At 40.0% G+C, this 10,764-nt stretch overlaps 1 non-coding gene across 1 annotated transcript; it reads left to right on the top strand.

The window, feature by feature from the left end:
- The first annotated feature begins 610 nt into the window (after nucleotides 1-610).
- TRNAC-GCA (transfer RNA cysteine (anticodon GCA)) lies at nucleotides 611-682 on the top strand. Its single transcript has one exon. It is a non-coding gene; the product is annotated as a tRNA-Cys (tRNA).
- Nucleotides 683-10,764: the final 10,082 nt, after the last annotated feature.

Below are 10,764 nucleotides of genomic sequence, written 5' to 3' on the forward strand. Positions count from 1 at the left end.
TATGTAAGCTGGTCAATGGTGATTATTTTTTCCTAGAATCACTTCCCCCATATTACCTCCTTGGCTTGACCCAGTTATCACATTGGAACCTGGAAAGACATCTAGAGAATGACATAGAGGGTAGGTTGTGATTGAATCTACCAACAACTTGGCAAGTTGGAGACTTGCATTCCTTTTGTAGGACTGCTGTAAGAAAGTATTACAAATTGGTAGGCCTTAAATTACAGAGATGCATTGTCTTACAGTCGTGGGGGGCCAGAAGTAAGAGATGAAGTGTCAGCAGCGTTGGCTCCTTCTGAGATCTGTCAGAAAGAATTTGTTCCATGCCTCTTATCTGTCTTCTGGTGGTTTGCTGGCAATCTTTGGCATTCCTTGGGTTGTAGACATAGCACTCTGATCTTGGTTTTTGTCTTAATAAGCTACGTGTATAAAAATTGTCTTAGCTTGGGCTTCTATAGTAAAAGGACCACAGGCTGGGTGGCTTAAATAATAAATATTTATTTCTCACAGTTCTGGAGGCTTGAAAGTCCAAGGTCAGAGCTCCGTGAGAGCCAGTGTCTGCTGAAGACACTGTTCCCAGTTTGCAGACAGCTGTCTTCTCCTTGGGGCTTCCCTGGTGGCTTAGAGGGTAAAGCATCTGCCTGCAATGCAGGAGACCCAGGTTCAATCCCTGGGTTGGGAAGATCCCCTGGAGAAGGAAATGGCAACCCACTCCAGTACTCTTGCTTGGAAAATCTCATGGACGGAGGAGCCTCGTAGGCTATAGTCCATGGGGTCACAAAGAGTCAGACGTGATTGAGTGACGACACATCCTTGCATCCTCACATGGGAGAGAAAGAGAGAGAGGATGCAAGCTGTCTTGTGTCTCCTCTTGTAAGAGTACTAACCTCACTCGTGAGGCCTTCATTCTCATAACCTAGTTGTCTTCTAAAGGTCCCACCTCCTGTTACCATTACAGTGGGGGACAAAATTCAGTCCATAACCGTGATTGTGAAATAAGATTGGAAAGATTGTGGGAGGGAAAGATCTGAAAGTTAGGAAAAAATAACAGTCCTATTTTTCCAAGCTCCAATTGAAATGCCTGTAGGACACACAGATGAAGATGTCAAGTAGGTAATTGGATAGATGAGTTTCAAGCTAAACCTTGAGGTTGGGGCTAGAGGATTGTTTCATACAGACTGTGTTTAAAACCAAGGTCCAGATGAGGTCATTTGGGAGAATATTTGGACAGAAAAGAAGACGAAGAATAAGCCTTGATGTACTCACACTTCAGTTATTGAAACTAGGAGAGGAAACTAGTAAAACTGGTTGAGAAGGGATGACCGGTGAGGTGGAAGGCAAACTGGGAGAAATCAAGAGATGGGAATATTTCAAGAGAAATGGAGTGGACAACTGTGCTACATGCTGCTGAGAGATCATGCCAGATGACTATAGAGAAATAATCATTTGTGTTAGAAATGTGGAAAACACCTTGATAAAAGTGGTTTCAGTGGAATTGGAGCTTGGTAGGGATGGGGGAAATAAACCTAATTATAAAGGATTAAGAGGAGTCTAGAGGCAAAGAAGCAGAAATATATTCATTTAGATAAGTTTTTTCGAGAATTTTGCTCTAGAGATAGAGCAGAGATAGAACAGAGAACTGTGGTGAATGGGTTATATTGCAGTGACAAAACCAACTAAAATCATGACAAAAATTGGCTATATTACCTGTCAGGCTTCCCTTGTGGCTCAGCTGGTAAAGAATCCGCCTGCAATGTGGGAGACCTGGCTTTGATCCCTGGGTTGGGAAGATACCCTGGAGAAGGGAAAGTCTACGCACTCCAGTATTCTGGCCTGGAGAATTCCATGGACTGTATAGTCCCTGGGGTAGCAAAGAGTCAGACACAACTGAGCCACTTTCACTCACAGCTAGTGTTAGCCAGGTCCCTGCACTATGGGGTCTTCTGATTTCTGGACACAGGCTGACAGAACTCTCGCAATGCAGAATATTCTCTTTTCAGGGAAGAAGGAAGGAGCAAGAAGCAGATTTGTACTGTTTGAAGTCTTTAGCTTGCACTTGTCATACTTTATATTTGTTCACATTCTATTGACCAAAGCAAGTTTTGTGACTAAGCTCAGTGTCACTGAAATAGAGATGTATCTTCCTTCTGCAGAAGATGCTGCACTTCTCATGGTGATGGGAGGGTATGTGTACTTGTCTTCTAAGGAAGAAGTGATTACTTGGGAGTAATAATGCAGTCTGCTCCCCAAGCTTACACAAATTTTTGATGGGTGATACAAATTGTATTTTTATGCTGTTGAAAATAATGCAAGAAAGAGACACATTCATTATAGAAAAATGTCTGTGAGGTGAGAAAATAGATGTGTTTTAGGGGTAAGGATTAATAGGAGGAAAGGCGTACAGAAAGCATAGATATTAAAAGATTGATAGTTTTGCAATCTTTTATAATAAGACTTCTTTCTCTCTAATTTTGATTCTTTTTTGACTTTCCAATAATTTCTGAGATCATGGTCCATGGTAGATATATTGTGAAATTTGAATGTTTAGGAATTTTTCTTCGTTGCCCTCAACAAAAGCAAATAGAGAGTTATTTTTAAATCTTCAATTGTCTAGAGACACTGCCACATTTTTGTAGTCATTATGACTATAGCAGAGGTTACAGAAGATATCATTATCCCCAGGATATGCCTCATGCATGTTAGAGCAGATCAGTTCATACTTACTGAGCGAGTACTTGCATGAACTCCACCCATCACATTTCTCAGGCAACTTTTTAACTAACAATCCTTTAATATTTTAAATTTGTTAATATCTTTTAGCTCTGGAAGAATGAAACCCAGTTCCCTTTAATGAATACAAGTTATGAAAGGAAAAGATAAATCTTATAAGCATGCACTTTGAGAACAAAGCTCTTTAAATGTAGATATATCAGGTACAATGAAAAACTCTTACATATAAGTTTAGCCTCTTTTCTGAGAACATTTGAGGAAAAGTTACGTATCTATTAGGTTGGTAGAGCAGCAGGGCTTTTGCAGTAAAAACTGGATCTTCCTTATAATGTATATATTCAGAACATCAATCTTAGTAATAACTTCCACTAGATGAACACATACAAAGGATTTCATCTACCAAGAGTTAAGAAATTAATTGATTTCCGTCTCATAAAAAATATCCTTTTCTTCATAGCAAGGTATAAGGTAGTAACTCAAGTAATTATCACTACAGAATGAGAACACCTACTTAAAGGACTCTTGTATAGATGGTTATCTTGCTGTCTTCACTAAGCAAAGCCTTTGGGACTAGAGAGATGGGTGAGAATGCTCAAGTGTGTGGGCACTTCAATATGCAATGGAATTTTTCAGCAGATTTTGAGCTATTGAGTTGCCACTTGTCTTCTCTGAAAACCATGATTCTTAATTATGAGAAACACATTTTGACAAAGATTGAGAGTGGCAGAGACTTAAGTGGGAAAGTTAGCTGTCAGAATATCATCTGTCCCTCATTTTTCTGAATTTAGGAGAGTATTTGGGAACAAAGTCCTAATTTCATAGCTATTACTCCTTCACAGATAAATTGGCAGTGATTTGGAAGAGAGTCTCATGACATTTCTGCCTGATAATTTTTAATCATTCTTTAAAAAAAAATCCACTTGGTTAGATTTTGAAACTTAGGTGTTGTCACAGTCAATAGCAAACTTAGAGACCAACTTGGGAGAGACCAGTCTGCTGCAGTTTGGGCATAGATGGACCCAAGTTTGAAAACTGGTCCTGCCACTCACTCACTCACTGACTTTGGGCAAGTTTCTTTACTTTGTTAAAGCAGGTTTAGCTCATCTAGAAACAAGAATGCTAGTACTGCCTTGCTAATTAATTTGTTTACTCTTTTAATAACTATGAAGTACTTATTATTTTCGGGCTTCCCTGTGTCTCATTGGTAAAGAATCTGCCTGCCAGTGCAGGAGATGCAAGTTCAATCCCTGGGTTGGGAAGAGCCCCTGGAGAAGGGAATGGCAACCCACCTCAGTATTCTTGCTTTGGAAATTTCATGGACAGAGGAGCCTGGCAGGCTACAGTCCAGAGGGGTCACAAAAGCATAGGACATGTCTTAGTGGCTGACTAAAATATGACAGCTTCCTATATTCTCTTCCCTGAGTTGTGTGCACTAGGGATGCAAATAATAATAGCTAATTTGGGGATATTAACCAAGTTCAAGCCCATTCTAAATATATCTCCTTTATTTTCCCCATCAGTTTTATGAATAAAATAGATGTTCTAATGCTCATTTATTAGATAAGAGTTAGAGTTTAAGTAACTTCTCCAAGTTACATAAAGTAGAAATCAGGGAAACTAAAATTCAGATCAAGACAGCTTTCAGTTGAAAGTTCATGCTCTTATTCACTGTACTGTACTCTAGAGATATAAAGGTAGAACTCCTGATGCTAGTGTGGACACAGAAAAGAAGATAAACAGTTATATTAAATGGATGTGCAAAGTATTCAGACGTTTTGGAGAAATTTGCACTTAATTCCCTGGAATCAACTTTGGTCTGAAATATACTGCTGCTGCTGCTGCTAAGTCGCTTCAGTCGTGTCCGACTCTGTGCGATCCCATAGACGGCAGCCCACCAGACTCCGCTGTCCCTGGGATTCTCCAGGCAAGAACACTGGAGTGGGTTGCCATTTATTTCTCCAATGCATGAAAGTGAAAAGTGAAAAGTGAAAGTGAAACCGCTCAGTCGTGTCCGACTCTTAGCGACGCCATGGACTGCAGCCTGCCAGGCTCCTCCATCCATGGGATTTTCCAGGCAAGAGTACTGGAGTGGGGTGCCATTGCCTTCTCCGGGTCTGAAATCTACGACTGTGATAAATCTATGAAAGTTATATCTGTAATCTGGATTGTTGCTGATTTCAGAGTCACTGATATCAGAAACACACATACATATGAGAGCTTAAAAAATGCTAGTATTTATCATTTCAAAGTCAGACACTCCATAAAAATTCATGATGTCACAGTGATAAGTACCAAAAATTTTACCAAATGTCTGCTTTTGAGGAAATACTTAATCCATGCCACCATTTACATTAAAGAAGGACTATTTAAGAGATCCTGATACTGATAATGATTGATACTACTGAGAATATACTTCACAGAAAATATGCTGATATAATTTTCATTAATCAAAGTGCATATTTTAATAAAAATATGAAAAGTGATTTTTATGAGCACATTATAGGAGGATGTGATGTGTGAACTGTACCGTAAAGGTGCCAATAAATCAGAAAGAAAATGGTGCATTTTTAATGACTTGAAGTTTGGGTTAGATAAAATGAAATTGGAAAGTTTTGAATTAATAGCTCATCCCAGGCTTGGAGACTTGCTTGCAATCCAGTGTTTGTATATATTGTGTGCTATTAACTTGGAAGCAAAAATGGCCTCTGTGAAACATTGCTTTTTGTTAATTAGACAACCTCAAGCCTTTGAACATGAATCATTAACTGCTGATATTGCCCCAAGGACAAATGTTTGTGATCTCATGGGGCTTTTGAAATAAAGAAGACAGGGAAACAATGAGGAAAGGAAAGTGCTTATTTCTCAGTTTTAGATTATCCAATTATTCCGAGTAGAGAAATATCATTAATAGGGTCCCTTAAAATAGAACTAAGTGGGAAACTAGGAAGAGAGAATCCTCAGTTGCAGGCATGAAATTTGATGATAATTTTAATAGATAAAAATTATGAAAAATTGCTATTTATTATTTTAATGGTGACAGGAGACTAATGCAAGTTCCTATATGTGAAGAAAATGTTGACTTGTGGCAGCAATATCTGTGTGACTACAGACTATGGAACTCTGTTTGCAAAGAAACCCATCAGCCATTATTAAGGAATCCTGTGATGTTCTTGGCAAAGACTATGTAGATTGGAAGGGAGATTTCATTATACATTTAAATACACTTGGATTCATAGTTCACTGATCTTGAACACCCTGACTCTCATTTCAGTTCAGGTTTCTTTAGGCCTTTATTAATGGTGATTTTTGCATTTATTATATCATATTGAGAGGGGACTTTTTCCCCCTATGTAGGTTTACTTCCCATGTGCGGGTTTGTTAGTGATGTTGAGTGCTTTATTCAGCAATCCAGACCATATCGCAGATTTCCTGGGAACGTTTACAGGATCATCTCTATGATACTTGATGTCAGTATCTACTGTACACATACTGGCGAAAGAATCACACCCTAGTTTATTATGCAGAACCATATATAACCGGGCCTAGCCCACTTTCCTCTGCTTTTACAGCTCCTCTGGGGCCTCTGCTGGTGGGAAACAAAAATGTAGAGATGACAGGTCAGAACCAACATGTCATTTCACTGACATGGAGAGACAACAGCATTCAGAGGTTATAAACAGGAGTTTAAGGAGAAGTGGAGTGAGGTGGTCAAAACAGAAAAACAACTCTTTACCACTCTGTAAAATAAGTTCATGTTTAAAGACTGCAGATGTTATGACTGTTTGTTGCTTTGACAGCTTACATTTATTCCTTGGGCTTTCTCTGAAATTATGCGAGGGTCAGGTTGGGTTTTTCCTTCTAACACTTTTTTCCTTACCTTTCTTTCCTCCTCTTCACTCTTCTTGTTATTTCTTCTGTTCTGCTCCTAATAATGAGGAGCAAGTAAGTGGAGGTCAGAAGGTCTGACCACGCTACTCCCCGCCCTGTCTTCCTTGCTTGCCTCTCTCTTTAACGCCATGAATGAAATAATGGCAGCATATTTGTGTCTTCTTTGATTGACCATTTCATAGCATTCTTGTGTCTAGAACCTTCCATTTGAGTCACTATTTGTTCTGCTTCAGCATCCTGGCCTAGTAAATCTGACTCTCCCAAGTCCTCTCCCTCATATCTTACTTTCCTATGACCTATTTCTTGCCTCTGTAAGAAGGTATTTTTTTCTAGTTCATTTTTGGGGGGAGGGGATCTCTTTATGTGCTCCATTTTAATAAAAATGGTGGCCCTTTTGCATTGGCTGGTGTCATTTCATGGTAGTCTTCAGGCAGTGGAAGAGAGAAACTTATTTTAAATGAAAGCAACAGGCACCATGTGCTCAGATGGGTGCAAGGCATTTTGAACAGCTAATTGTCTTCTTTGTGTGTGGGTGATTATTAGATTTTTAATGACCATTACTGTTAGAACTTTAGGTGGTCTTAGATCTGGGTTAGCAGTTTGAAATCTGGCTACATTAGCTAAAGCCTCATTGTAGGAAGTTGTATTTCTTTCTACCTGTTTCTAGATGAAAGCCCAAGCAAGGTTTTAGTTTTCACTTAAGTAGACCTTTTACTGGGGTTGGGGGTCTTACGGGAAAATTCTTACTAATTGCATAATAAGCATTAATCATATAGTAAGCACTTGGGTATTTAGAAAGAAGGGAGATTCAAATGTTTGGAAAGACATCCTGTTTATAGTTTTATTTGTGGAGGCAATGCATATCTTTTTGATCACCGATTCTGAGATTCTGTTTCTTTCTGTTTGTCTGAAGCCTAGGCAGAGACTCAGTCCATAAGGGACACTCCTTAGGTGTTTGCTAAATGAATGAATACAAAATGCAAACACACGGAAAGGAAATCCACTGTGAGCAAGATGAAGGTGCCCAGGCACTGTGAGTGAAGCCATTGGAGGAAAAAGCGGGAGCAACGTCTTCAGTAGGAACAGTGAGTAAATACACACAGTGTGTTCCGCTCTGCCTGTGACCTCTCAGTGCCTTGGTCTCTTCATGGATAAAATGAAGGGCCATGATTAGTTCAGTATTTTTAAAACATTAACTTTGTGCATAACAATCACCTTGTTGAAGTGCAGGGTGTGGGAACCCATCCTTAGGAGTTCTGGTCTGGTGGCTCTGGCTGCACTTTAGGATTTTGCATTTTGTATAAGCCCCGTGGATGATTCTGAGAATAGTGTCCATGGATGATCTTTAAGTTTCTTACGTACCTTAAAATTTCTCCTTCTCCTTGTCCCAGAGTACTGACATCTACTAAAAGTCCTGATGTCCTCAGAAATTTCATCATTTTTGGTGCTTCTTATAACTCCCCGTTATTCTCTGTCTACACCCTGCAATTCTAATCGTTAGTATCTCTGTTAAGTGGAGATTCTGATGCTCAGTCACTTCTGGGAATCAATGGCTGTTCAGAAAGTTGTGACTGGAATGAAGCCAGAGTCCTCTGTACAAGAGATGGCCATCCCTGCTCGAGGAACTGCTTCCCTCAGAAAGGGCTGTGAGAGGGAAGTATCGTGAGCGACCCGCCCAGGTCAGTGCTCTCTAGCCTGGCTCCCACATGCGCATCTCTCTTTGAAGACTGTCCTGCTCAGGGTCACTGAGATATTTCTGATAGGGTTGAAGCCACAATGGGTTCAGCTGCACTCTGCTCCAGTGAGGCATTTCAGCTTTTGATATGCTGTGCTTTCTGTGAGAAAAGGTGGCAGGCCCTACATGAACCTTCACTGCTGTTATTGTTGAAAAACTGGTACCTGTTTTCACCTCCACTCATACCTGCCAAAATTCCTTTCAATGATAAATATTCTTTAGCTGAGTTGATGGACTGTGGCCCTCTGGATTTGAGTTCCAGTATTCATGCCTGGAGTAAAATGACATTTATTTTCCTTCTGTTTCATTTTTATATGATTTTTATAGAAATGCATTTTACAGTTTAATAGCCATAAAAAGTGAATGAGCATGGGCAATCCTGTTAAATATCTCTTTCCTCCTAGTGCTCTGAAATTTCTTTTTAAATCTGATAAATCTTTCCTATCAGCTTGTCGTTCCTCCCGTCTCTTCCTTGCACACATGCTTATGCATGCTGAGTCGTATCTGACTCTTTGTGTCCCCATCAACTATAGCCCACCAGGCTCCTCTGTCCAAGGGATTTCCCAGGCAAGAATACTGGAGTGGGTTGCCACACCCTCTTCCAGGGGATCTTTCTGACCCAAGGATTGAACCCACATCTCTTGAATCTCCTGCATTGGCAGGCAGATTCTTTACCACTGAGCCACCAAGGAAGCCCTATTTCTTCCTTAGATCACTCTGATTTTCTGGTTGGTGAGGAGTGTTGACAGCATTCCACAAGTGCCTCTGCCTTAACAGGGCTTTGTGAAACATATCATTGTCCTCTTGCTCAAATTGCAAATATTGTCCTGCAAGTTCATTTCCATGATGTGTTTTGGGAAGCAGTATGTTGCCAAGTTGAGAATACGGTGCTTGAAATGTAGATACCTATAAATGCTGTTGAATGAATAGATTAATGTCTGGATGCTGGGTGTCAAGGAGTTTTAAAAGTCTAAACCTGGCTATGCTACTTACGAGTTTTGTCTCCTCAGACAACTCACTCAGCCTTTCTGAACCTCAGTTTCCTAATCTATAAATGAGGAACTCAGAGTAAATGTCCCCTTTCTGCTAAAAACTTCAGTAATTCTGCTATAGCTCTAATGATTAAAAAAAACAACACTCTGGATAGGAGTGGTTGTGTATTAAATGTTTTCCTCACTCTCAGGATACTTTCAGCTGCATATTCAAAGTAACAAAATCCCAGACTGAAATAGCTTCCACAATAAAGACATTTATTATCTTATATAATAGGAAGAAGAGAGGTAGTGCAGGCTTTATATTTCAGCAATTCAGCAACTCAGCAATGTCATCAGGAACCCAGGAGCTTTCAGTCTCTGATCTGCATTCTCTCACATAGCTGGTTCTCGTGGTAGCTATAAGTAAACTGAGCATCGTGCTTTTTTTTTTTACATGCAATAAGAGAAGAAAATTTCCACACAATATAATTCCTTCTCTTCAGACTGGTTGGGTCGTGGGAAGACCTGTGTCTTATCTTTGGACCAACTGATTCCTGGAGGACTGGAGTGGGAAGATTGGATTGGACTGGCCCTCTGGGTTAGGATGAACACTGGGGTCCCAACCACAGTGTCCTCTGTACACTATTAACTGTTATGCATTTGGTCTTGCAGTGCCAGGTGGAAGGCAAAATCTACTTTGAAGTCTTTACACACGCAGAGTCTTTACACATACACTTCCAGCTAAACAGTAAGGCCTTTGTACCCCACTTGGCTTAGTCACTGGATACAAGCTGTCCTAGAAAAGGTGTGACCTCAGTGAGCCTGCTCCCTGGAACTGAGGCAGCCCCAGAGAAGTGACAGCTGGATGCGGTCTGCCTCTATCCCAATTCTGCCCTTATTCTGGTTTTTGTCCAGTGAGTGAGTGTTACTAAAAGTGGTGACCAGGGGCCTATTTGACCAAAATGGGTAGGAGCCTGGGAATGATAAAGTGCAGATGTCATTTCCATACTTGCTAAAATGCTTATAGAAGGACATCTTTCAGTCTGGCCTCATTTCCTTAAAACTAAGGTCTCATTTACTCCTCAAAGATGCAATTTTGGAAATGGACCACATTGAATCAAAAGACAAGAACCATGTTTTCTCAGCACAGCAATGAGATCAGGCCAAACCAGGTCACCAGATTTCATTGTTTTTCTGAAGTTGGTGGATTTCTGGGAGTGGGCTCAAGTTAGGTAAATGGGATGCTTGCAGGATTTTGGAGTTAAAAGTTTACTCCTCTCAGAGAGTATGTTAACTAGATTGATGTAGTAATCATTTCACTGTGTATATCAAATCATTATGTTATATACCATAAGTATATGATTTTTATTTTGTAAAAAAAGACTAATATGGACCCAGTGATAAAGCTAATCTTGGTGTAGCTAAGAAAACAAATAC

The sequence above is a fragment of the Muntiacus reevesi genome, chromosome 4 (genome assembly GCF_963930625.1).
Source record: "Muntiacus reevesi chromosome 4, mMunRee1.1, whole genome shotgun sequence".
NCBI lineage: Eukaryota > Metazoa > Chordata > Mammalia > Artiodactyla > Cervidae > Muntiacus > Muntiacus reevesi.